Here is a 25,253-nt window from a genome sequence, read left to right as displayed (position 1 = left end):
CTACCTTAACCTTATAAGAGCCAATTATTATGTAACATATTTGGCCCCAAATGCCCTCATAGCCTGTTATTTTTCCTATTGATCAAGCCTTTCTCCACAGTGGTTTGTACAGTAAATGCTGTGCGCTGGAGTCATCTCTGTATTTTGGAGTAGATTGAAAGAGACAGGGCAGCCGCTGCAGGTCAGATCTGCTGGGAAATCTGTGTTGTCATAATGAGCCAGTTTCCCAGTAACTTGCAGCAATGAAGTTCAGAGGCAGTCAGCTCTAGCAGCTGCTGAGCAGACTAAATATTGATTGGAAGGGAAAAATGAGGGAGATGGTGACCTTCTATTCAGAGCCTGACAAAAGTGTGGTCGAAATGATGCTCTTGCTAATGCAGCGCCTTCCCAGTTATCCTGCACAGTAGCAGGAGGCCGCCGTGCTTCCTTCCTGCCTCAGAGCTTCCACTGCTGACTTCTGACATCAAGTCATTAACTTTGTCAGCCTTGCTCCTCCCTTGGAGTTTCCTAAAGGAAAGAAAGAGAAATTCTTCTCAACTTGAGCCTCATCAAAGTCATGAGAGTCATTTTCAAGTGTAGTCGAAATGAAACTCCCTCAAGCCTACCTGTATTTTCAGCAATTAATGGGGGAAGTATTTACCATTCAAAAGGCTTTTGCTGTTTGGATTTCCTCCAGTTCAGAATCAGCTCTATCAAATTGGCCAGTGCAATTTATTATCTCCTCAGGGACATTCAGCTGTCCCAGCTAACCTTTCCCAGAATAGATCCAGCTGTGTCCTTTTGGACAAAATCTTTCCACTCCCCTAAAAATGCAGTCACTGTAAGGATGTCCTCGACAGAACTATTAAAGATACCCTTAGGCCTAGCTCTGCATTAATGACCTATAGCTCATGACTTCCATTTCAGCTGTATATATTTTGATGTGAGGGTTAAGAAGGATAGCATAGGTTAAAGTATAGCAGCAAGATCCCCAGGGAAACAAAAGTGCAATTATTCTGTAAATGGCAATTCAGAATTAATGGTCCAGGAAAATGACTTTGCAGAGAATTCAGCTCCCATGATTTTATTTGGAATTGACAGCAGCTGGAAGACAGTCCATTACATGACAACAATGCCTTGCATTTTTCTTGGCATGTTTAATCTATAGATCCTGAAATTTTTCTATGTCTTGTCACAATTTTGTATATCTTGGCAGTGAGAAATCTGGAAATGAGGAAATGAGTTTAATCTGCTTGCTCTGAGTGATGTGGCCACTAGATGAAACTGGAACAGAGGCATCCTAGTTCCTTGGTGTAATATCAGTTTATTCTGACAGGTACTTCACTGATTGTGCTTTGAGCATCAGTGGTGAAAAATTAAATGGATGATAGAAATAAATGTTTTCAGGAAGTGCATTTTGCTTTAAATCATGTAGAAGTTCTGTATGAAAATATATGAAAGAGAGAAAATAACCTAATTGAAAAAATATATTAGAAAACGTGACAGGAAGGGGAATTGATTAACCCAAGGCATAACAATGGTCTTACCTAACAGAAATATTTGGATAATATTTAATGTAATCTTGCACATTGCATGTCAATGTCCTCATTCATATGAACATCTTAAAGATAAACAAGGGGGAAAATCCTGCCTTTAATTATTACTTTCCTGTTTAAAAAGTCAAAGAAACTCTTAGGTCGAACAGACCACTGTGTAATGAAAAAATGTAAGTTTTGAAAAACAGTCAAAAAAGACAAGAAATATTCCTAACTGGCTTCTGGAGTGGAGGGTGGTTTTTCCATTGATAGAAGATGGAGTTAGCACCTCAGACTTTGAAAACACAGTCAGCTGAGCAGTATAGCTCCCAATGATTAATCTATCTCAGGTGTATTTTATCAGTCAGGCTATAGCCTAAATTAGGCTTGTAACTTATCAGGCTTTTATTCAGAAACTCATGTGAAGTTGTTTGATCATGATTTTAATGCTACCTTGGAAACTATACTTGTTGAATAAAGACTTTGGCTTTTCTGTTTGTTTTTCAAGAAATGAAAAGCAAACGTGTGTGCTCAGAAGCTCTTACTGCTTTGTCTTTTTTCTTCCTTTGAAGGGAATATTTTTTTCTTGGTGTTAATTTTTCAGGATGATAATTTTCAGTGATCTCCATAATTTTGTGAGGCACTGTAGGTAGCTGTGTTATTGAAGAAGACAGAAAAGCTCATGCTAGAACAATTTATCCTCTTGATTGTTCAAATCTGAGGTGGGCAATTTGATGATGGCTTATTTTGTGTAGAGTTTTACCAAAACACCACTGATAAATGGTTAGAGATATTTTTGGTGAAGGGGGTTAGATTTCTTTCTTAATGGTAATTTTTTTCAAAATCTCTATATAATGTTGGTAGGTATCTAGACTTGTGTAGAAATTTTTCTTTAAAGTTTTTAATTTTGGTTTGGATTTAAAAATCAATTCCAGTCTAGAGAGAGAGGAAAATATCAAAGAGATAATTTTATAACTTCTTGATCTATGATCTTCATGATTTATTGTTTCAATAATTTTGTATTAAAAATGTATTCATTTTTCCCAGAATGTGTAAGGAAATGCCTTCTTTTAGAAGCTGAGGTACCTAAAACAGGTCTGTGTTGTCTGTTTAACAGTTGGTCTAATAGTTACCCTTAGTGATTATAAAGATGGTGTCTTGCTCCAACTAGGATTTGTGTGCTTTACTAAGTAAATCATTAATTTTATGGGTGCTAACACAATATATCACATTTATGTAAATATAAACAAGCTGCACCTCCATTTACATCTGGTTTTTTATCTGGACAGCTATTTCTTTGATTTAGCTCAGTATCCTGTCTTGAACATTACTCATAACTATCTAGAATACAGCAGTCATACAGACATGACTTGGGTGAAGGAAAGGAGAATGTTTAAAACACATGTGATATGATAAAATATTTGGAAATATCATTCTGGTGGCATTTTATAAATGGATGACTAAGAATTTAAAAAAAAACTCTGTAAAGTAAAATTTAAAAGAAGACATTTCTCTTAGACTAGTGCCTTAAATGATGATTTTAACATTCACATTAGGGCAAGGGTTTACCTAATTATGTCGTAGACTTAAAGAGTAAGCAATTTCATTTTTGAGTTCCCAACACACACGCACACGCACAGATTCACCCATATACACAAACTGCAAGGCATTAAAGTGGGATGACATTGGGAGAATTTTCTTGCAGAGACATAATTGCACATCATGGTAAACTTACTTCTAAGTTTGCATTTTCCAGTCCAAAATTTTAATTTAAATATAATTTAATCTTTGCTATGAATTTCCTGGCATTCTGTGATTATCTTTATTGGATGCCTAGATGCTTTTCAAAAATAACCTGAGAATATTGAGGGACTGATCTTAAGTGGAGTGCTCACAATTCAAAATGCTTTTGTGAAGAACTCAAGAGCCTCAGCAGCTCATATGTTAAGCAGTTCATAGATTCTGGCTAACTTTTAATAGCTCATGAGCATCTGTGTACCTGAGTAACTACCTGGGTACATGATGAAAATCTCAGGCTCTTTTGGATGCAGTTACAATGAAATAAAGGTCCAAGATGCATGAAAGAACTCCAAAAGCTCAAAATGTAGTGAAAGGCCTCTAGCAATGAGGTATGAAGGTAGAAGAGCTGCTTTCCAATAAATTCTTTAATGTTAGTTGCATACCGAAAATGCAGGGAGACCAGTGGCGTGCAGAGAAGGGGGATGCAGCATTGCAGAAATTCTTAATAATGCTGCCATCTACTCGGGAAGCCTATGACATGACTTTGTCTAGACAGCATTTCAAATGTACTTTAATCCTAACTACAGGAACCTCGTCTCAGACTGGGAAAGCAAAAAACAGTGCAACCATCTCACCTAATCTTACGACCCCTACGAGCTAGCAGCTGTGCCCCATGCTGCCTGGAGACACCTGCACTATAAATTCTGCTATATCCCCCACAAAGTGCAGTTACCGATACTTCTTCTTTCAGAAACTAAAAATTATGTGCCATTTATCCTGGAAAATACTCAAATATATTCAATTTTATGTTTCTAAAATAATATTAAGAGGAGATTAAAGATTTGAATATAGATCCCATTTGTTTCTTTAATAATGAACAAACTGTCTAAAAACTACTGGAAAAAAAAGGAAAAGTTTTGATGATTAGAAGTAGAAATAAATAATGAAGACTAAATAAAAACTTTAAATTTAGATTAACAGTGGATATTTTTAATTTATATTTAAATACAGTACTAATTTTATAATATTGTAGAAAGTAGACTGTGTTCACGTGCTCATTTTACCTTTAATTATAACACTCTTTCAAATATTAATGGTTGAAGACAGAATTTTTAGTGAATACTCCATGAAATGTCACATCAGACTTATGGGATGATTACATGCAAAATATATTTTTTAAGTAAAAATATTTTAAGAGGCAATAAAAAATTCTAACATTTACAATACTTAACCACAGACTCATTGCTAAAATAAGACCTAAGGAAAATAAGAGACCTTTTAGATCTAAAATACTTCTTATCCTAATTGCATTTTGCTGGATATTATTGTGTGGGAAATGGAATCCTGAAGTGACAGCCACTCCACTCAGCATCTAGGTAACAATTATCAACAATGAATCTCTGAAATTTCCTATTTTATATGGGAAGCCGCAGTAAATATGTCATTTCTCAAATGGATGAAACACATAAGGACCATTGAGAATATAATAATTTTCACAGTGGCATATTGTATATCAGTGTTTATAAAATGACTGTAATTTAATAAGAAAACTGGTGAAGCTAAATACACAGGATGTACATGATGGATATGTATGAAAACAACTTTTCCAAGGAGCTATCATAAAAAACTTGATTTCTGTTGAAATCTGGAGTAATATTTGTTAATCTTTCCAACAACATCTGTATTAACTTTTCTTTCAGGTGCATCCTCACTGCCTAGTTTACCTACTTCTCAGATGGAATGCACTTCCCACAATGATTTTAAGCTTTGATTTCAGAATTTTTAGGCAATCTATGCATGTTCCTGTGTACTATAATTCTTTTAGTTTTGCTGAGTAATCCCTCTTCCTCCCGGTTCCCTTTTGAAATCAAACATATTGATTAATAATTTTTTTTAATTTATTATTTGATTTAAATTATTTCAAATGGGAATTAAATCATGATAGCTTCAACGAGATTTATCTTCTGTCACAAAATCTTTAATAAAGTTGTTGTTCCTTAGGAACACTAAGGACTGTCACAGGTGGTGCAGTGAAGTGAATGGGTGAAGCTATCACCACCTTTCATTCTTGCACTGCTTCTGAGGCATTTTGCCTACCTTCCTGGACAGGTTTTTAGTGCATTTTTGTGGTAACTCCTTGTTCAATATGATTTTAAGTATGCACTAGAAATCCTTTTGTGCAGAGACACAATCAGCTTTCACAGGGCTTGCAAGGGTTTTCAGGATGAAGACAGAGACGAGAATGCTGACCTCATGTTCAGAAGGCTTGATTTATTAGTTTATGATATTTACATTACATTATGACTATACTACAAAGAATAGAGGGAAAAGTTCTGAGAAGCTAGCTAAGCTAAGAATTGAAAAGGAATTAATAACAAAGGTCTGTGTTCCGGCAGAAAGCAAGAACGGCTCTGCCGTGAGTGGTCAGTAAATCCAAACATCCACAGGAGACCAATCACGGATCCACCTGTTGCATTCCACAGCAGCAGATAACCATTGTTTAAATTTTGTTGCTGAGGCCACAGCTTCTCAGAAAGGGGAAAAATGCTAAAGAAAGGATTTTTCACAAAAGATGTCTGTGACAATCAGCCAACACTTTCTAATGTGTCTTCAAAGTGTGTCAGAGCCTTTCCTTTCAAATCATGTAAACCACAAAACACAGAGAAACTTCATGGAGGGTGGAACATGAGGAAAACCTCATGCCAAGAGGGGTGATGCCAGGCCAGTATAGGTACCTTAACACACAGTGGCCACCAGAACTTGGAGCCAGTGGAAGGGTGTTTTTGTTGGGTTTTTTTTAATTTACTTTTTGTATTCTGCTTAAATATCATTTTAGACACCAAAAGAGTCTTGAATAACCAGCTGATTTATTGGACATATATTTACTGTCAGCCCTGATGATGATTCTATACACGAAGGCCTGTATATTGTAACTGGTATAATTGGTTGCTGCTGCTCTAATTGGTAAAATTAAATTTGTTGAGACACTTTTATTTTACTTCCTTTTCTGAGTGCATCTGCATGAGCCAACAGTTTCTTTATGTAAAAAAAGAGTACCGCTAGGGCGTATATTAATCACAAAGACATTGCAACAGTATCATATATTGCAAATACAATAATTTGTGGTTTCTCAGTCACGATCAGAAACTTACAGAGAGGTAATGCAGGTTTCTAACCTATGCAGGCAGGACAAGAGTGGTTTTACACTACTGGGGAATAATAATTTTATATGTTTTTCTGGGAAGTAGTGTATAGAGAGAGATTGATGAAATTCAAAGAACTGAGAGTGCTGCAATACAAATTGCAGTCCTGTAGCTGTTTCACACAGAAGCAACTGTGTGGACTTCTGCACACAGGTAGCAAGCCTTAAACAGCATGATGTGGGGAAGAGAATTCAGAATGTTCCTTGTGGTCTGTAAAACTGTAAAGCAGTCCACAAGCAGTCTGAGGAGATTGGCCATGCCCTGTAAAATCAGTCATTGCTATGCTAACATGTCGTGAGAGGAAGAATGTTTAATAAGACCTTGGTAGCTGCTGTGTACAATGCTCTTGCTATCCACCTGCTGTTGACTGCATTTGACTTTCTCTCACTGTCCATCTGCCTTTTCTATTTTAATCCTCGTTTGTGATGAACGTCATTGCTCTTTTCTGTGATGTCAACAGACTTTGTGGTTGATGTAAACAACTGTGGACTCTTAAAAGGCTGTTCCTTGTGAGTCATGGCATCCAAGGGCATCCAGGGTTTTATTGGAATCTTTCATTCTGTGTGTGGGTACCAAAGGCTCCTTTAGGCATCGGTACTATTGTCAGGAGAGAAATTTATCAAAATTTTGTGCCAGGAAAAGGGTCCTAAAGAATAAAACAGCAATCTGATCTGGTGATACACATATCCAGGTACCTATCTAGAGTAGAGGTAGTATTGCTTTTAGAAAACAGGAATACCAAATACCAAACCAAGAGGGAAAAAACCAAAATGCATCATCATTCTTCAGATATAAGGCTATCATAATAGGTCCCTTGGAGACCACTAGAAACCATGAATCCTTTTTATACCAGCCGTATCTCAAACAGTGATTAAGAAGACTTTCAGAGTTTCTGGTTGGGAACTCAGTTTTATGACAACTTTTATGTGCAGAAATATGTGCCTTTATTTCAAAATATGAGTATGTTTTGACCTGACAGATTCCTAAAGTCAGTGCAAGTATCACAGAGACTCAGATTCTAGTTGGGTTATTTTTTTGTGTTATTGCTTTTGAGAGAATAATTCAGTGTAGCAAAGACAGTAAGAGAAAATATAAATGAGAGGCTTCTCAACCAATAAAGACCATAAGTGTAAAATTGAATTGAGTTTTTGAATTCAATATCTTTAAGAAATTTTACAAGTAATCTATTACATATATTTATTTCCACTTCATCTTGGAAATAAATATATGTAATAGATTACTTGTAAAAGAAATTTCAATAAGTTGACCGTGTTCGAATGTGTACTACAAAATTGCAAAATAATTATTTTGGATTATAATAAATGTGCTAAACACACACTCAAATTTAATAACTTAAATCTTGAAAAGATACTATATGAATTTTGAGTCTTTTAGCATATGTGATACCTATTAATTCTTATTTTGCAGCTAAAAAAGCAGAGACATGTGAATCTTGCCTCCCAGTATCACTTGTACTTTCACTTTGGGGAAATAGGTAATATGATTTCAGGCTATAGAACTGCCACTTCAAAGAACTACATATTTGCATGTGTAAGTTCAAGAAAGCAGCTGTGGGTGTTTTGTCCCAGTGTTAATATTTTAACTGTAATGATTCTGTATTGGTTTTATAGTTTTTCATGTAAAAGAAATGTTATCAATTTTTTTTTCTCTCTGGAACTGCAACAAATATACAAAGGAAAAATGTAACCACTTTCTATGTGGCATTCAGTACCTAATAAAATTCAGTAAGTTTTAGTAGTTTTGTTGCCAGTTCTTGTGATTTTTTTCATGATAGATAATTTATCAGAAATCTACAGATGCTATACTCATGCAAGTTTGTAAGTATTTCAGGTTTTTTTAGAAAAGCCCAACAACGTGGTGAATACCACAGGACTCCTCCAAAAAGCATTACTAAGTTGCAATTAAAGGAGCCCACTTTTTTAACTAGCTTTTTCTTACTGATAAGTGAAAATTTTTTTTTTTTCTTTTAAAAGTACTATAATTGCAAATTATTCCTTTTTTTCCTCTTCATGAGTGATGTCAAATCTTTGCCACATTGCTAATGAGGGCCTGTTGTTTTCCTTATCTAACTTGAGCTCATTATAAATTGGTATTTAAGTGTTTCAGCTAGGAGAACTCAAAAGTGCTTTCTTAAAAATTTTAATAGTTATTTTTCTTCTTTACAAGTGCATCTCAGTACACTTTTGGTCGTTTTGCCTGAATTCTCTATCAGAACAAATATTAGATTAATGAGTCATGTTCTGGGTCCTTATGTTTGGTGAAAATTTCCCTTCTTGGATATTAATATTCCAAGAGTGAATTGTATTTTATGAGGAAAACACATTCTAAGAACTATGCTGTTGATTGTACACAGAAAAACAAATCAACCACAATTAAATGTCATGTTAAGTTTCTGTGAAATGTCAGTGGGGAGTCACAAATACACTTTAAAATACTTTGAAAACAAAAATTGCCTTATATTCCCAGGTTTAAATTATGTTATCAACAGGCAGGTCTTTATCTTCATTTTAATCTGCTTCCTAAGTAATGAATGGAATTTGCTGCAAAGGATGCTGCTAATTGAAAAACACTCTGCATGTTTCAGTCCAAGATGCAGCCATTCACATTCATTCCTGGAAGCTTGCTTTTGCTATAATTCTTGTGACCTTGTGTAATAATGTTGTTTTTCACACTCTATTCTGCATTAAAATATGCTTTCTCAGGACTGGCTTTATGTGTGCTGGAGAGGCAGGGAGCAGTGAATCCTTGGAGAGCTGTGCTGGAGGTTCTTGGGGAGTACTGGGGTTCCCCAGCTGCCACCACAGGACAGGCTGACTGGCTATTATAAAATATTAGTTTGCATGAGATCAAATTTTGAGCTTGCTTTCCCCCAGTAGTGTATCGCATGCCATGGACACTCTTCCTGCTCCTTTTCTCGAATTGCTGCCAAAGAGAAATCTTACAGCTTTTCCTAAAAACAAGCTCTGTTATGCTCTTTAGGGGTGACCAAAATGAAAAACATCCACCTCAACTGTCTCACTTAATTTTCCTTCCTTCAGAAGGAGGCAAAGATGCTGACCAAGGACATTCTGTGTCCTAAATCAGACATTTTTATCAGGCTTTTTTCACAGGTTATGAACTTTAACTCCACAAGTAGTAACACAAAAGTATTTTAACTATTGATTATTTTCCATTGATATATGAAAAATAATGGATTTCAATGTATGAATTACAATTTCATTTATTCTGAAATTGAGGAGAGTAGTTAGATTGTCAAAGTGATTTTCATGCCTAATAAAAAATAGGCAGTGAAAAAAGTAAGATTTGGATTGAATTTTTAGTCTCATGCAAAGACCATAAATCTCAGTAAAACAAGAGGCGTTTCTGTTTATTTGTGTGTTTGTTTCTTTTTTGATCTGGATTTCTGACACATTTGACTGTCTCCATTTTTTCATGTTTGCATCCACATAGCTTATGATAACAATGATAATGGCAAACGGAGGGCATTATTAGGGAGGCCACTGTGAAATTAATGAAATGTGTAGGCAAGGGCAGAAAGGAAGTGGATGGAAGGAATTTTAGACAATGAGAGAAACTTGAATTTTTAAGGTTTTATTTTTATTTTTTGAAGTCTCTATGTGGAGCATATGCCTTTGCCATCTGTGAAACAGCAGCCAGTTTCATTGCTATATTTTTGTTTGAACCCACAGTCAAGGCAGATGTTTCACTGACAGCAGTATATTTGTTGCTACTTACCACACTTCTATTTTGTTTTCTTTTGGATAACAAAAGGCAGAGAAATCTTGGGAGATGTGTGAATGGAAGAGCTAAAGAGTCGCAACAAGACAGGATAGAGTTGGTTGGATTAGGCAAAATCTGAACTCTTCTGCAATTACATACATGGGAGAACTATTGGTCTGTCTGATTATATTTGGATTTTTTTGGATAAGGGCGAAAGAGTAAATCTGGATATGGCAACTTCACTGATGATATTCTATAAATGTTAATGAAGCTTCTACATACTAACACTGCTGTGGCTTCTAGGATGCAAAACCTGTATTTTGGAAGGAAATTCTTAATTACAAGTAGGCACTCAGAGCCTACATCTATTGAGGTTTTGCATCTCCTCAGGAGCGTGCATGACAGGCTTTCAACACTGAGCACTTTGCAAGCAAGTAATTTGGCATATTTAAGCATATATAAGCTTTCTGTTCTTGACACAAATGTGCTGCCATTGGTGTGCAGAGCTGTTCAACCTGTTTGCATTTTTACAGCTCATGTTTCAAAAAGTTTCAACTGATTTATTACAATGATGAGACTTCAGTACAATTCAGACATTTCAATGTCATTTCTACTTTTTTTCCTAGTACTTTTTTCCCCTAGTACTTTTTAAACAGATTTACTACCTATTACCACAAAAATGTGACAAAAGGGGTGAGAGGAAAGTCACAAGAAGACTTCATTATCTATCTATCTATCTATCTATCTATCTTAGTTGTTCTGCACTTGAAGAACTGTCCTATGAGACATTGCCTACTAAATGCACAGATCTAATTCAGAAAATTGTAGCATTCATATTCTCTGAAAAAAATCCCTCTGCCTGGGATTTTTCTCCTGGGAAGCTGAGAAACTTCAGAGAAAAAGAAAATGATTCTTATCTGATTTGCTTCTCCTGTGTTGTGCTTATATGTGGAATGTGTTTGGAGATTGTTTACCCACAGTGATAGCCAGTGTGGAGACTCTGGAAAGAGTAATGAGTTTTCATTATTATCTTCTTAACTTTCAGTCAGTATCCTTTCTGTATTCTTTAGTATTGTATGGTATTCTTTAATATAATATAGTATAAAATAATAAATTAGCCTTCTGAGAACATGGCATCATTCCTGCCTTTAGAAAATGCTTCCTCTTCTCTTGGTCTGGCTCAGTTCCTAGGTGTGGGCCTGTTTCAAGTGACCTGAAGAGTTTGGGATGGACTGACAAACTCAGACTGTGGTCTCTGCTCTCCTGCATTCTGCTGGTGGCATTGCGAACCATATTCCTTGCATGAAACATAAATCGGAGAGCTTTGCAAAATATAGATGAGAAGCACTGATTGTACATTAAGTCTTAATATATACTAATGTCAGCAAAAGTGTCTCTTAGCTTTCATATTTCTTATATTAACTTTGTTAACAATGCACTTATATCCAAGGCTCTTGGGAAAAGGTGGCTGAAGTTAAGTGAGAGAAAACTGGGAAGTTATACAGACACTCTAACAGAGATTGTAGTGATATTGACATTATAGGGTGAAACATCGTTGCTACTCACGTGATGGAAGGTGGTTGGCAGCTCAAAACCTGTTCCACAATGATTCCCTGCAGCCTGCAACCTTAAGCATATGCTGAGGGGGATAGCCTGGTGGGTGGAGCAGAGCAGGGACACCTGGTCAAGCTCTGTTGAAATCCTTGGTTATCACAGAATCACAGAAATTCTAGGTTGGAAGAGACCTTTAAGATCATCAAGTCCAACCCATGTTCTAACACCTCAACTAGATCATGGCACCAAGTGCCACATCCAGTCTTTTTTTAAACTCTTCGAGGGATGGTGACTCTACCACCCCCTTGGATACCCAAAGTGAGGGGCACCCACGGTACCCTGTAGCTGGTAAAGCGCAGAGCAGCTGTCGGCCAGGCCGAGCTGCGGCCAGCCCAGGCGGCAGCTCCCTGCAGAGCCCCCACCAGGGCACGCTGACAGACTGCTCGGGCACAGGGCTCTCGGCTTTCCTGGGGCACTGACAGACAAAACAAGCACTAAAGGTTTGGGGAAATCTCCCTTTTTCACATGATGACCTTGAAATAAGATGTTATTTGTAGCTTTTTGTGCATTAACTATGTGAGCAGGATCTTCCTACAACGTAGCTCTAACTTTTTCCTAACCAGCTGTGTAGAGAATCACTTTGGGAGAGCTACTGCACCAGGGATGCAAAATTTAGGAAGTAAAATACTTCTGTCAAGCAGACTGTTTCTCTGCTAATTTGCTGATGTAGCAAGGCATATATTCACAACTTACACATTGAGCCAGTACTTACATTGCATTTTATTAAATTGCATTATAGATATTTTGATATTTGTTTCTCACTGCGTGTGCAATTAGTATTGACACCCTGCCTGCATTGTAAAAATACCAACACAAAAGCTGGAGTGATTTCAGCTTCTGTCAGAAAGGAATGAGTGGAGCTTTTTCATACATTTTCATGCATACTGTTAAGAAGCAGCTTGTCTTACACTGTCTAGTAGATGTCTTCTATGTTTCCACTAAAGGTAATGAAAATCACAATTGATTTTAAATAACAAAATAGCAAATTCAGCCATTATGAACGCCTGATAAGATGAATAAAAAATTTCAGAACTTATGTTGTGAAACAGGCCTTCTTGGGTGAGAAATTCCTGCTCTCTTAGGAAACCAGTGCAAATATAGAAGATTATTAGTATCAAATCTATTAAGTTAAAATTCTTAACAGTAAAAAAAAAAAAAACAAAACAAAACAAAAACGAAAAAACAAGAACAAACCACAGTTAAAATATATATTCTTTTAAACAGAGTTTTCTTATACTTTCAAGTAAAACAAAAAGAAAGAAATGTTCTGGTCAAAGCCCCATTATTGTCTGTAATAAAAATGAGATGCAATGTAATGATAATTTTTGCCACCAGAGAGCTCTTATTGCATTGTACTAACAATGCTATTCAAATATTTATTCATGGGCCCCATAATTAATTCTCATGAAGTGAAAATACCTTCATATTTATATTCTCTCCTGTTCTTTGTTCCCTGCTCTACTTGCAATTCCCACAGGGTTATTTCCAGTCATCAAGCTGCACTAAGGAGGAAAAAAAAAGTCTGCATAACAGACTGCATAGCCAGAAATAGCACTAAAATCACAAAAATGAATTGCTTTCGGAAACTAGTTTAGCTTACCATTCTTTTTATGTAATTCAGTTTTAAAACCCTATGCATCTTCCCATCATATATTGCCAAAAAGTCCAAAACTGTTAAAATTGAAATATATTTAATATATGAGTTTTCTGGGAAAAAGAGGCAGCCAAACTTGAAAGAGCTGATGAAGAAAGAGGTTGCTGAACAGAAGAAGAAAAAATATTTTTTTAGGATTTGTTGATTCCATTCCAATCAATATTAGTGAGGCATAGTTAAACTGTTTATGGACAGATCCTGTTTCTTCTAGGGGTTCATATATGATTTTTGTATAGACTGAGCAACTAACTTTGTTTTAGTAACTTTCACATTCAAAAAGTAAACCATGCTATCTATATATTTTTTTCATGCTTGTGACATTCACATTCCTGCTTTAAGTTCCTGGAACCATGATATAAGGCTTCCTGTTTAGTATGGATGATAAAGTTATTTTTTGCTGTTTGAAGTTCAATGGGCTTATAGGCAGCCTCTGATGGATCAAGATTAACCTTTTCTTCTGCTGTTAGAGTTTAGATTTGTACTTACCCAGCATTTAACTATCAGCCTACACACTTTCCATACACAATTCTACTTCACCTTTTACCTTGCATATATCATACACAGGCTGGGTGTAAAAATGACAAAATGGGAAAAGCATCACTTTACAGCTGGTTTTGCTCAAGTGCAGCTATTAGCCAAGTCTTACTTCAAGCCTCTTAGGAAAGGCTTTCTAATCTTGCTGAGTATATTTTTTAGAATATTTTCATATATTCAACTTAAATTATTAAATTTAAATTTATTATAGACAGCATATTATGGCCACATCCTGTGGGGGGATAGAATGTAAGAAAATAAAGACAGTGCAGAAGGGAATCTCATCCCTGAGGAGTTGCAGCTGTGCTAATTACTAAAGATTAGGAACAGGCCTGCCCTTAAGAGGCCACAGCTGTGTCCAATGAGGATGAGTGCTATAAAAGAGTGGGTTACCTGAGTGAGAAGGGAGTTGGAGTTTGTTGGCTGTGCTGTGAAGAAGGAGTCAGTGCTGTGAGGATGTGCCCATGAGAAATCACTAAGAAGGTATGCAATAAGATGACAACAGTGTCCTATGTAATAGTGGACTGGTTCACCACACTTTCAAACTGAGACACCTGATGGTTAATGTGAGTTTTTTAGACCAAATTTTTTGGTTTTAAATGCAGTTACTGATAAATCCAAATTAATCTATGGCGGGTCCACACTCCTGTGTTAATGTGGCGGGCACAGTTTTTGCCAATTATGCTGTGAAGGTATTGTATCTGTTTTATCAATGTGATAGCTGATCTGAGGAAAAAATCATAAATATGTAGCCTGAGTATTCTTCTTATTGTAAATCTATGTTGAAAAATCTTTTCTGATAACCTTAGTAATTTTTATAAAAGAACTAATAAGACAAACAAACTAGGATATTCAGGGTATCCTCCACAAAATGCTTGCTTTCAAAATTTGAGCTAAAGAAGGAGTGAGATTTTCAGAAGTTCCTTCCCCCTTCATGGGAACCTTCTTCCCAGAGCTTTACTTTGAAATCCTTCCTTCCCACCAGTCCCTCAAATGTTAACCTTGAATCTTCTAAGGGGACTCATGTCCTGGGCATAACTGGACACCTGACTGTTCTAATCTCCATTTCTTGTGTCTCCTAACCAAGATTCTGAAACTAGTGGTGGAATTTGTCCAGTCACAGTAAATGGCAAGACACGAAGTTGAATTGCAATGAGTCAATGAAAAGACAAGTACAGGGAGGATGAATGATTAATTCAGGCCTCCACATCTACCTCTTGGAGAACAAGATAGGTGGCACAATCCTGCCTTGCCTCCCACTCTAGTGGACCCTCCTCTCCTGCCTCCTTCCCATGGTTTTCATTCCTTCCCATGGAGTAGGTGCACAGGGAGAGGTGATGCAGAGGATAAATATACCACCCGTGGTTGGAAGGAGCTTTCCCCACATCCAAAATGCTGTCTCTGCGTGGGTTGTGACATCCCTCAGAGCTGACAGTGTGTTTCCCAGTTGATTGCCATTTCTTTGAAGTCTGCATTAATTGTAGAATAAACTAGCTAAACTACCGAGAAGGCTGGATTTGATTTTATATTCCTGAAAAATCTCCATGAATCATGTGGACATCTGCTGTAGTTATTTAGGAAACAGGTAGTATATCCTTGTCCTCTCTTTTCCTTAATTCTAATGTCTAGCAGGATTTTGCACATGGGACTTGCACTAACCCACTCATGGATTACTTTATGCTCAAGGTGATTTGTCAGTTGCATTTATCCGCTTTGAATTGAGATGAGATCCTGCACTTCTACGTTTTCACTTCTGCTGCCAGGAAGAGTTTGGTCAGAGAAGTTACATTCCAGGTGCTATGAAATGGTGGTGTCATATACAGTGATTAATCCCAGAGACTACAGCTAGAAATTCCTCCTCACAGTGATGGCATTCTTGCTACTCTGTGAACCCTATTTTCTATTAGTAAATAAAAACCAAAAAATTACATGAGACTTCTTTATCATGCTTTTTATCATACCCATCAGCTTCATATATACTGTGTGAGAAAGAACTTCAGAAATAATTCCATCACATCCATTTAATTTTGCTCTGCTTGGCTCCACAGAGCAATAAGGACTGTCAGGCAAGGTCTGCTGAGCTGACAGCAGTTTCATTGTCTTTGTGAGGACTTAACTACTTGACTCCCCATAGAAGTGACATGTTGTGTAGGAGCTCCAGCACTGACAGGTTCTAGGCCGTCATCTTTCACCAGAGTTGTGTTTGCTTATGTGCTTGGTGCTGTCCAGAGAATCCTGCACTTCTCCCAAACCACAGCATGAAATCATGATATTTCAACCTATGGCTAAATCAAGAACATCCCTTTTGGCCAGGCTTTAGATTTCATCTGCAGTTCAGTTCTTCCTCACTGGTGGAGTGGCTGGAGAAACAGCTCAGTGCAAGCTGCAGTTGTGGCATACTGGGCTGCCTCAGGGTATGAGGAGGTCTGTGGCACAGGCCACAGTGCAGCAGCTGTGCTGCAAGCAATTCCCACTTCACCTCCAAGCTGGGAGGAAGAGACAGTCACACTTCAGGCTGCAGCTGAGACCAGTCTTGCAACCGCTATTTATATTTCATAAATGCAGCAGAAAGTATTTGAGGATGGGTTGCAAAAGGCAAAATTAACATCAGTTGTCTGAAAGCTTGGTATTCAATTGCAACAAATGCAAAACTATTTCCCTCTAGTTCAAAAGAGTAGGAAAAGTAAAAACAAAAAATGGGGCAGATTAGGTTAATTCTGAGCTGGATTTCATAGTCTAAGTAAAAATGGAAACTTGCCAGTCAGTTTTTAAATTCATAATGTCATTTTCATTCTTGGCTATTCTTGTTCAGTAATTAAATTCGCAACTCGTATTTCCAATTGATGGTGCATTTCTGCAAATAGAAGTTAAAAATCTGATTGATATTATAATAATTTTAAAAATTATTTCTCTAGTAAGATCCTTAATTAGGTAGGAATACCTAATTCTATTTAATGCATTATACATGGAAACCTTTACTACTTCTTAATTTCAAAAGTATTTCTTCAAGTAGAAAAAATGCTTTACCAATTTTTTTTGCTGACAGTCCAATTCTTGAATCCTTTTTCATCTGTTCAGTCAAAGGACTTGATGATCTCAGAGGTTTTTTCCAGCCTAATTGATTTTGTGATTCTGTATCAGAGATAAATTAGAGAAATAATTGTGACATATTAGGTAAATGCAGAAGTTTGATTTGGGGTATTGTTCAGACTAATGCTTAATTGATTGTGAGAGATCCTGTGAAAAAAAAATTCCTCTGGTGCGATTTAATTCATATCAGTGACATGTATTCCATAAATTCACTTCTGTTCAAAAAAAGAGCAGTCAGAAAGCTATCTGAAAGGGAAGAAAATGCTTTAAAAGGTATTATAATTTTTTTCTTCAGATACTACCCTGCTCTGGCACCCGTGCAGTGACCTGGAAACACTTTTACATGACTACTATTTTCACTTACAATTTGAAATAAGGAAGAATTGAAGAAGTTACGCTATCATAAAGAGTGTTTCAGACTTTATTGAAATTATTTCTGCAAAACTCAGGGAGGTAGTCTCAAAAATCTTTTTTCAATAACTCAGTTGTCTTTGCACAACTCAGCAGTGTTGACGGTGCTGCTGACCGGGAAAGGACAGTGGTGGCTGCTGTGGCTTGGAGGCACTGCGCAGGGTCACAGGATTACTCCAGCTCGGCACTGCTGCTCCTGTGAGCTGGCTGTAGGCGTCTTTGTGCTGTGCTGGTCAAGCAGATCAGGGTCAGCCTTGTCCCCTTAGCCATTAAAACACCCTCAACAGGCCCTCTGCTACATACAGGCTGCAGGGAGGCTGCCAAAGGGAAGGAAGCCCTCTTACAGAGAAGTATATTCTGGAGGGAGCCTTGGCAATCTGAATTGTTTCCTCTCTCTTACTCCTTGTTTCTGCCTGGATGAAATTTTGGTGTGGTAAATCTGTCACCGTTTTCTAAATTCCCAATTAATTTCAATGTAGGACTTTATTACGTGAGCGGTTGATCAGGGCTAGACCTCTTTTCTAGCAAAATGAGTTCCAAGCAGGAGCTGCAATACACAGGTGTCACTTTCTTATTGTGTGTAATGTCACATAGCTGTAAAAACAACTCACAAATACACACAAGGGAAATATATTTTCTAAGGGATGATTGTGAAGAACAAAAAATTGAAAAACAGCAGTATTTTTGAGGATGTCCTTAACTCAGACATAAATCTGATCATTCAATAGAACAAAAATAAAATGAACTTCAGATTGTAATATTTGTTGTAATCTATATTGTCACCCAAAAATAGGGAATAGAGTTGTTTAAGACAGTCATTATGAAATGCCATTATGTCATTTTTCAAGTCAGCCTGTTGACAGAAAATTGCTCCATAACCTGGAAAATCCCTGATTGTGAGTACAGTCTGTGAGTGATTTCTAAGTAATGGACCAGGTGAATGTATTTGCATCCAGAAACTGGGTTTAATTAAATTCTATATTTTAAGATAATTGTCTTCAACACAGAAACTACATGAAAATGAAATAATTTTCAAATATTGATTGAATGAAAAAGAAATTCTTTTGAAAATTAAGTGTACTTAGGATGTGGAGCAAAACTGTGATAGCAACTGATGTGAATGTAAGTGAGGCACAAAGGTGAACTCACTAAGTCTCATAAAACATGATATAGTTGTTATATAGCTAAACAGGGAGAAGAAAGACATCAAATGTTCATTCTAAGTTCTATAATGGTGAGCTGGTCTGCACAGTGCAACCTTGTTTTTTAGTCAGAAATACTTGTTAACTATCACATCTGTCACACAGAATGCTTTAACTGAAGTTGCTTTGATTTCAAAAGATAAAACTTAAGCTTTGACTGCACCAAAGTGCTCACAACCCTCAAGTGTATTTTTTTTTTTTAAATCAGTGTTTTACTTTCTTATGCAGTGCTGCACTCCTGCCCCAGCCATTCCAAGATTCAGCTTCAGAAAGCAGAAGAATATCTAGCCAGGTAAAAAAAAATTGTGGTGTTGAAATCAGTACCATAAAGTCTTTCAGGACTGGAGAAGCTACACAACTCTATTACATTCTCATACTCTATTCATTTTTGTTTTATCAACAAATAACTTTTTATTTGGATGTATGAATCACTGTTACTGATAATAGAAACAAATGAGCTGGATTCCCCAGATCAGCTATAATGGATGTTTTCGTTGTTCTTGTTTGCTCTAATCTAATCTGAATTAGATTAGAATTTAAATGTAGTGATTTATCTGGCTAAAAAGAGGAAAAATGTGCAATAAGTGCATGAGTTGTACCAGTTGAAGAACTACAATGTAACATTGGTAGCCAGATCAAAATTAATCTAAAAAAAAAGACACAGCAAATATCTGTGCACGTAAGTACATGCTATACTTATAAATGTGTGTGTGCACTTATACTGATTTATACAGCCCAAATGGCATTTGTAATTTATACTATATAGTTAGTTTCATTGCATCTTCTGTATTAAAAAAAAATCAATCTAATTACTTTTATGCATGTAAAAAACCCGTGTTTGTCATGTTATCAAAAAAAAATTAAGCCAAATTAATGTTAAATAATTTTGACCACTTTTTTATCAACATGCACAAAACTCTAAAACATCCATTCATAGTGATTTAGTGAAGTAAAACATTTAAGGCTAAATGATCTTTCCTTATTCCTGATTTGTTGTGTGCAAGATAAATATTAAAAATCCCTTTTAACAGAGTACATTATCCTGTTTGGAATACTCTATATATTTCTTTCTCTGTTACAATCTATAAAATATTGACTTTGCAGGCAGCTCGTTGGCAGATAGATAAATTCAGGCTTCCAGCCCCTGTCTTTGTTTCTCACATGAATATCAGCCACCACTATGTAAAATCAGCAGCATACAAGTTAAACAGAAGTAGCAGATGGGTGAATTTCACACAGTCTTTTTAAAATTAATATGGATGGGGTGGGGAGAGAGGGAAGCATGGGAAATTACAGTGTTTTGTTGGTATAAAATGATGGAGCTGAAAAATATTAGCCTTTCACATGAATAGAAAATAGATTATGGACCAAATGAAATGATCCGAATATTGCTTTTACCTATTTGTCAGATGGGAGGAAGAAATTTTCTGTGCTGCTACTATTTTTCACTTTTCTCTGTATTAGGAGTAAAATAATGGAAAAATTAAATTCAAAATCTCCTTCAATTTCAGAAAGACATAATAGACAACTTTTGGGCTTTAAATGTTTTTTAACTGCTGATAGAATAAAAATTAGGTGTATTTTGTTGCCATGTACTTGAAAGGTCTTTTGCTATGTGAAAAAGAATTTATAGTACATTATTGATAATAACATCAGCTGTCAGTCTACTAGTTTGGACAGCATAACACACACCAGAAGAGAGCAAATTTTGCTTCATTATTATCTTTAAATAATTTATGCCTAAGAAACTGAGTTAAATATTACTAAACTGAATCATCATGCATATGCAGACAATAGGCGTTATGCAAGATACTGTACATACTCTAGACACTGACATGGAGATATTTTGCATTTCTGTTAAGTGTAGCTAATCATTAACTTTAATAAGAATTTTAAGTGCAACACAGGATAATCCAGAAATATGTAGCATAATTCATGCCTTGATTTGTCTAGAAGTAAAACTAGGAGAAAAAAAAGTAGAAATCTACAGAAATAGAAATCCTGACAGACAGTTAATACCTGAATTTTTCTGCAGAGATGTAAAGCATGTAAAAATCCTAAGAGAAAACCAATACCTTGGTGACTAAAAATAGGTTTCATAGCTCATTAGAGTGTCTGTGGTTATTATGTGGATTCCTTAAGCAAATGTATACTTTACAAATCTTTCTGTGTGCATTTGACTTGGAAAATCTGTGCAGGAAGTAATTGGCAGAATCAGGCTGACAATACGTTTAATCTGTTGCAATGATATGATGAGCCTCTACGATGCATTGCTTATTCTGTTTGGTATTGGGGAATTGCCACACCTATCTGTCAGACAGAAAATTCTGCTCTGAAATTAGGGTTTGGGTGCCTTCACTTCTGTACTGCATATCTATATTTCGCTGCAAAGTCAATAGGAAGTGGCATGAAAAAGCATTGCACCTGTCACACGACTCATAATGGAATATCATTAAGTACAGTTTTTCATTCAGTCAAACAGAGATCTTATGAATAAATGGACAGCTATCATACAGAACAAACTGAATTTTTACACTTAAATGAACCCACTGTTATTAATGAGGAATTACATAGACCTGACAGGAGTCCAGTCCATTTAAACTGAAGTTCTCCTTAGATCTACAGGGTGACATTCTCCTCATACTAGATAGAATCATAAAGGGGAAAGAAAAAAAGAAAGAAAAAAAGTCAAAATATGATTTAAAAAGTAAGGGGAGCACAAATAGACATGTAAATTCGTCTTCTTTCCTCATAGTAACTGAGGAAGGAGTGGACCACAGTGCTCTTGTGGCATTTTCACATCTATGTGCTTCAGTTGCCACATGCCGCTGAGGAGGTCAGTTGTAAATCCAGCGTTCTTCTCAAGGTTGAAGCTGTGGAGAAGAGAATGTGCTTACACTATTTGCTGCAGAGTGCCAAGTATCAGCCCTGGTTCAGAGAGCTAGCTAATTTATTTTGTAGAGAAGAAATGGACAGAGGATGTGTGTTCAGAGCATATGCCAGAAGGAGGGAAAATAAAAGTCTTCCAGTCTGCCAGCATCAGAGGATATTTCAATATATTGTAATGTTTAAAAAAGTATGTGTTCTTATATTTAAAATATATATATACTTGTATTTTAAGTATGTGCATATATATACATAAAAAAATATGATTACAAATGCCTCTTGTAAAGCAGATGCAATTTTCAGTTTATGTTACCAGACAATGCTAGCTGACCAGTCATTTAACAATGCAGATAATTCAGGCCATTTTCAGCCCTATAAGGAAGGCACTTCTTCATGTCTAAATGTTTCCTGTGTTTGGAGAAGTTTTGTACTGAGTGTACCTCTGCACTGTTTGTAATGTAATTCTGGGGAAGCAGTGGCTATATCAAAATTCAAGAAACCTTGAAACTTATTTATCTTAAGATTTGAAAAGACATTTGAAGTGGCGTAAGAAACAACGAAAGAATAAGAAGTTCCCGGACAGGATTTAATATAGTATGGAAGAAAAAAAAAACCCCAAACAAAACTAAAATTAGTTTTGTTGACAAGCTAGTCTTGCAGACAGGAATTGCATCTATTTTTCACCAGGTTTTAAATTAGGACTTTAAAGTTTAGTGCGGAAGGACAGTACAATGGTTATTGTTGGGATGAACTGAATGATAACCTATTAAAAAAAACCCAGTTTTTGGATGCTGGGAGAAATTCTACTGACCTTAGATAAGATGCTAATGAAAAATCAGCAATGCAACTAATTTCTGTTAGTTATAAATAACTGGGGCTAATAAATAGAATGTTTGTAGTAATCTCATCTTGCATTAGATAACTTCCTTCAGAAAAGAAAAAGAATGACTTTTAGAAGAGGCTAACATAAATATTTTGTTGAATCAGACCCAGAATAATCTCTGACCCCACAGATACTTGCACTTGTGCAGATGAGCAATCAGATATTGAAGCAGTTTTCCCTACTTCTATACATCTAAAATGTTGGGGTTTTTTTTTTCAATTGGAAATCTAAGGATTGATTTAGCAGGCATATAAAATGATCACTCACTGTTCCTTTCCAGCTAGCAAAAACCCTACTTTTTTTTTAAAACTAAGATTTTGAGTCTTGAGGATCTGGTTAGGAAGACCCTACACTTTTCTCACTTTTAGGCAACACAGAGCAATCTACCACAACAAAGGCAGTTGGCTCTGCATTTTAGGTGAAAATCTGTGGTTTGGAAATATTTCCTGCATTGTTAAAAATAAGCGCAAATCATTCAGATACTATAAGAGTGAGCACAAGACACTAAAATAAATAAAACCTCATTGTGTAAATCCTTGTGCAAGATCAAATAATAAAAACATTGCTAGAAAACTCTTTGGAGTCCGAGGTGAAGTGGTGGACATGGTTAAGATAAGTAATTTCACAGGCTTTTTTTCAATAAAATTTGAGGGGTTAATGAGTGAGTTGTACTAAACTGACTAAAGACCACAGATAAGATGGATTTGTCTGCACAACCCCAGAAATTTGGGATCCCAGAATACACAGTTTACAAATTGCAGGTTTGACTCTTCAGCAGCTTCCACAGTAATGACCATTGGAAGGAATTTTTGCATCCTTTTCCATGCTAGGTTGTTTTGTAGCATCATTCCTCTTGTCTCTCGTTCTTTTTTTCCCCCTATCTACTCTAGATTAATTCTCCTTTGAAGTTTAAATATTAATTTAAATAGTTTTACACCGGATGCCACCATGGATCCATTAATGGAACACAGTTGGCAATGATGTTTTTTATGGAGAAGGCTTCTTGTAAAAATGGGTTAGAGATCCAAAGGACTCAGTAATTTTCTTTCCAAAACTTCATGCTTTCTATCATAAATAGAGTATTCAATGAAATTTTGACGGAAGTTTTCAGGCTTTAAAGAATTGCTTGAAGTGAAACATTTTGTACAGTGTTCATATATATAGAGATAACAAACAATGAAATAATAAGAAAATCTTAAATTCCTTTTTAATAGTTCAAGCATTCATTTTTAAAACATCCCGTATGTAACATTGCATAATGTAAAATGTATATTTTCCGGTATTGAATATATATATATGTATATATGATGTGGTATCAGAGACTCCTATAATACTTCATTTTGGAAGTGACCTTTAAAGGTCATCTAGACACCTCCCCTTGCAATTAACAGGGACATCTCTATCTTCAACTAGATCAGGTTGCTCAGAGCCCCATTCATCTTGACCTTGCATGTTTCCAGAGATGGGGCATCCACCATCTCTCTGGGCAACCCTTTTCTTTGGAAAAAGCTTCTTTCTTTAATTGGAAGTGTTTGGAGTGTTCTGAATGAAGTCAGATATATTTACTGATAGAAGGTGAAATGAAAACAGATGTTTTCTGCCTTTTGTTAAAGTTACTGTTAAAGAAACTCTGAGTGCATCTTAATTAAAAGAGAACTTGAGTATTTATTTTCAAATAATTTTCCTAGTAGTGCCCAAGTGCTTTCAAACAGGAAAGGAACTAAGGGCCAAGCAGCATTTTGAAGTCTTTAGAGCTGAGCTGAGGCTGCTGGAATAGCAATAAAATGGGAATTCTGATTTGGAGGCTGGGTTTTGCTCCTTGGTTTCTCTCATTCATGCCCTTGTCATGAGCCCACATTCTAATGAAATGTTAACACAGAAATTTTGTGCAAGAACTTGCTGTGGTTTCCACGGGGCCAACTTTTCTTGTCACATCTTTTTTTGTGGGAGGCTAGCATTTAATGAGGTGGTCTGATTTAACATGAATTGTTCTTAACAGGCTACATGCCACAAACCTCAGAGTGCTTGTCAAGAGATGGCTAACAATGACAGGCTAGGATAAGCTGAGCAGCCCAGGAGCTCTTTGTGTTCACACCAGATCAGGCTTAGTGAACTGATGGAAAATGAGCCCAGACAAGCCTCCAGGGTCTGCTGTTTTGTAGTTTGTCTAATAAAGATAAAGGGAAAAAAATTGCTAGAAATTTTCTGAGTTCTGTGTTTTTTTCTGTCTGTTTGAGAAGGAGCTTTTATCCCAGGCAGGGAATAAGAAGTGTGCATTTTCACTGCTGTGAAAAACTACTTTTTAAACTCCCTAAGCTGTCTTGATTTGCAGTTCTCTGAGCAAGAGCACAGTCCTCCTAATCAGGACCTTACATGTTTGCCAGACATTCTCTATGTGTATGGTCTCTCCTAGGTTAGATTGCTTTGTTAAGCTCTGACACCTTCTTCATCATTGAGGAAGTACATTCATCATCTTCATCATGAGTGTCCTGCTACTTAAAGCTTCTTTTATTGTTAGTGCCAACGTATGTATTGACTGGCACAGTAACTAGCCAGTTCTCCCTCTGCTACAATCCTCTACTCAAATATAACCATTTGCTGGCAGAAAACAAATTCCTTGTCAAGTTTTCAGCAAAAGTTTATGAATTTAATTTGTATTCAGGATTGCACTGTACTGTTAAATGAAGCCAACAGCTAGGTCCTTCGTTTTGCCATGTTTAGGATGCATTCCTAAACATGTGGTACTGAACCTGCTTATACCTCCTTTCATCCTCCAAAATT

The 25,253-nt window shown here is 36.3% G+C and overlaps 1 protein-coding gene and 2 long non-coding RNA genes across 3 annotated transcripts in view; all 3 read left to right on the top strand.

Moving 5' to 3' along the window:
* Window positions 1-25,253, top strand: part of LOC132070254 (uncharacterized) — a 1,108,023-nt gene that overhangs the window by 115,345 nt on the left and 967,425 nt on the right. The gene's annotated exons all lie outside the window — the stretch shown is intronic.
* The window catches only part of NALF1 (NALCN channel auxiliary factor 1), a 439,055-nt gene that overhangs the window by 88,708 nt on the left and 325,094 nt on the right, over window positions 1-25,253 (top strand). The window lies entirely within an intron of this gene.
* Window positions 14,415-23,069, top strand: LOC132070194 (uncharacterized). Its single transcript, XR_009417905.1, has 3 exons — window positions 14,415-14,483; window positions 18,932-18,995; window positions 21,459-23,069. It is a non-coding gene; the product is annotated as an uncharacterized LOC132070194 (long non-coding RNA).

This window comes from Ammospiza nelsoni, chromosome 2 (genome assembly GCF_027579445.1).
Source record: "Ammospiza nelsoni isolate bAmmNel1 chromosome 2, bAmmNel1.pri, whole genome shotgun sequence".
NCBI lineage: Eukaryota > Metazoa > Chordata > Aves > Passeriformes > Passerellidae > Ammospiza > Ammospiza nelsoni.
Note: the sequence above shows the minus strand (reverse complement) of the source record. Positions and strands in the feature narration are given on the sequence as shown.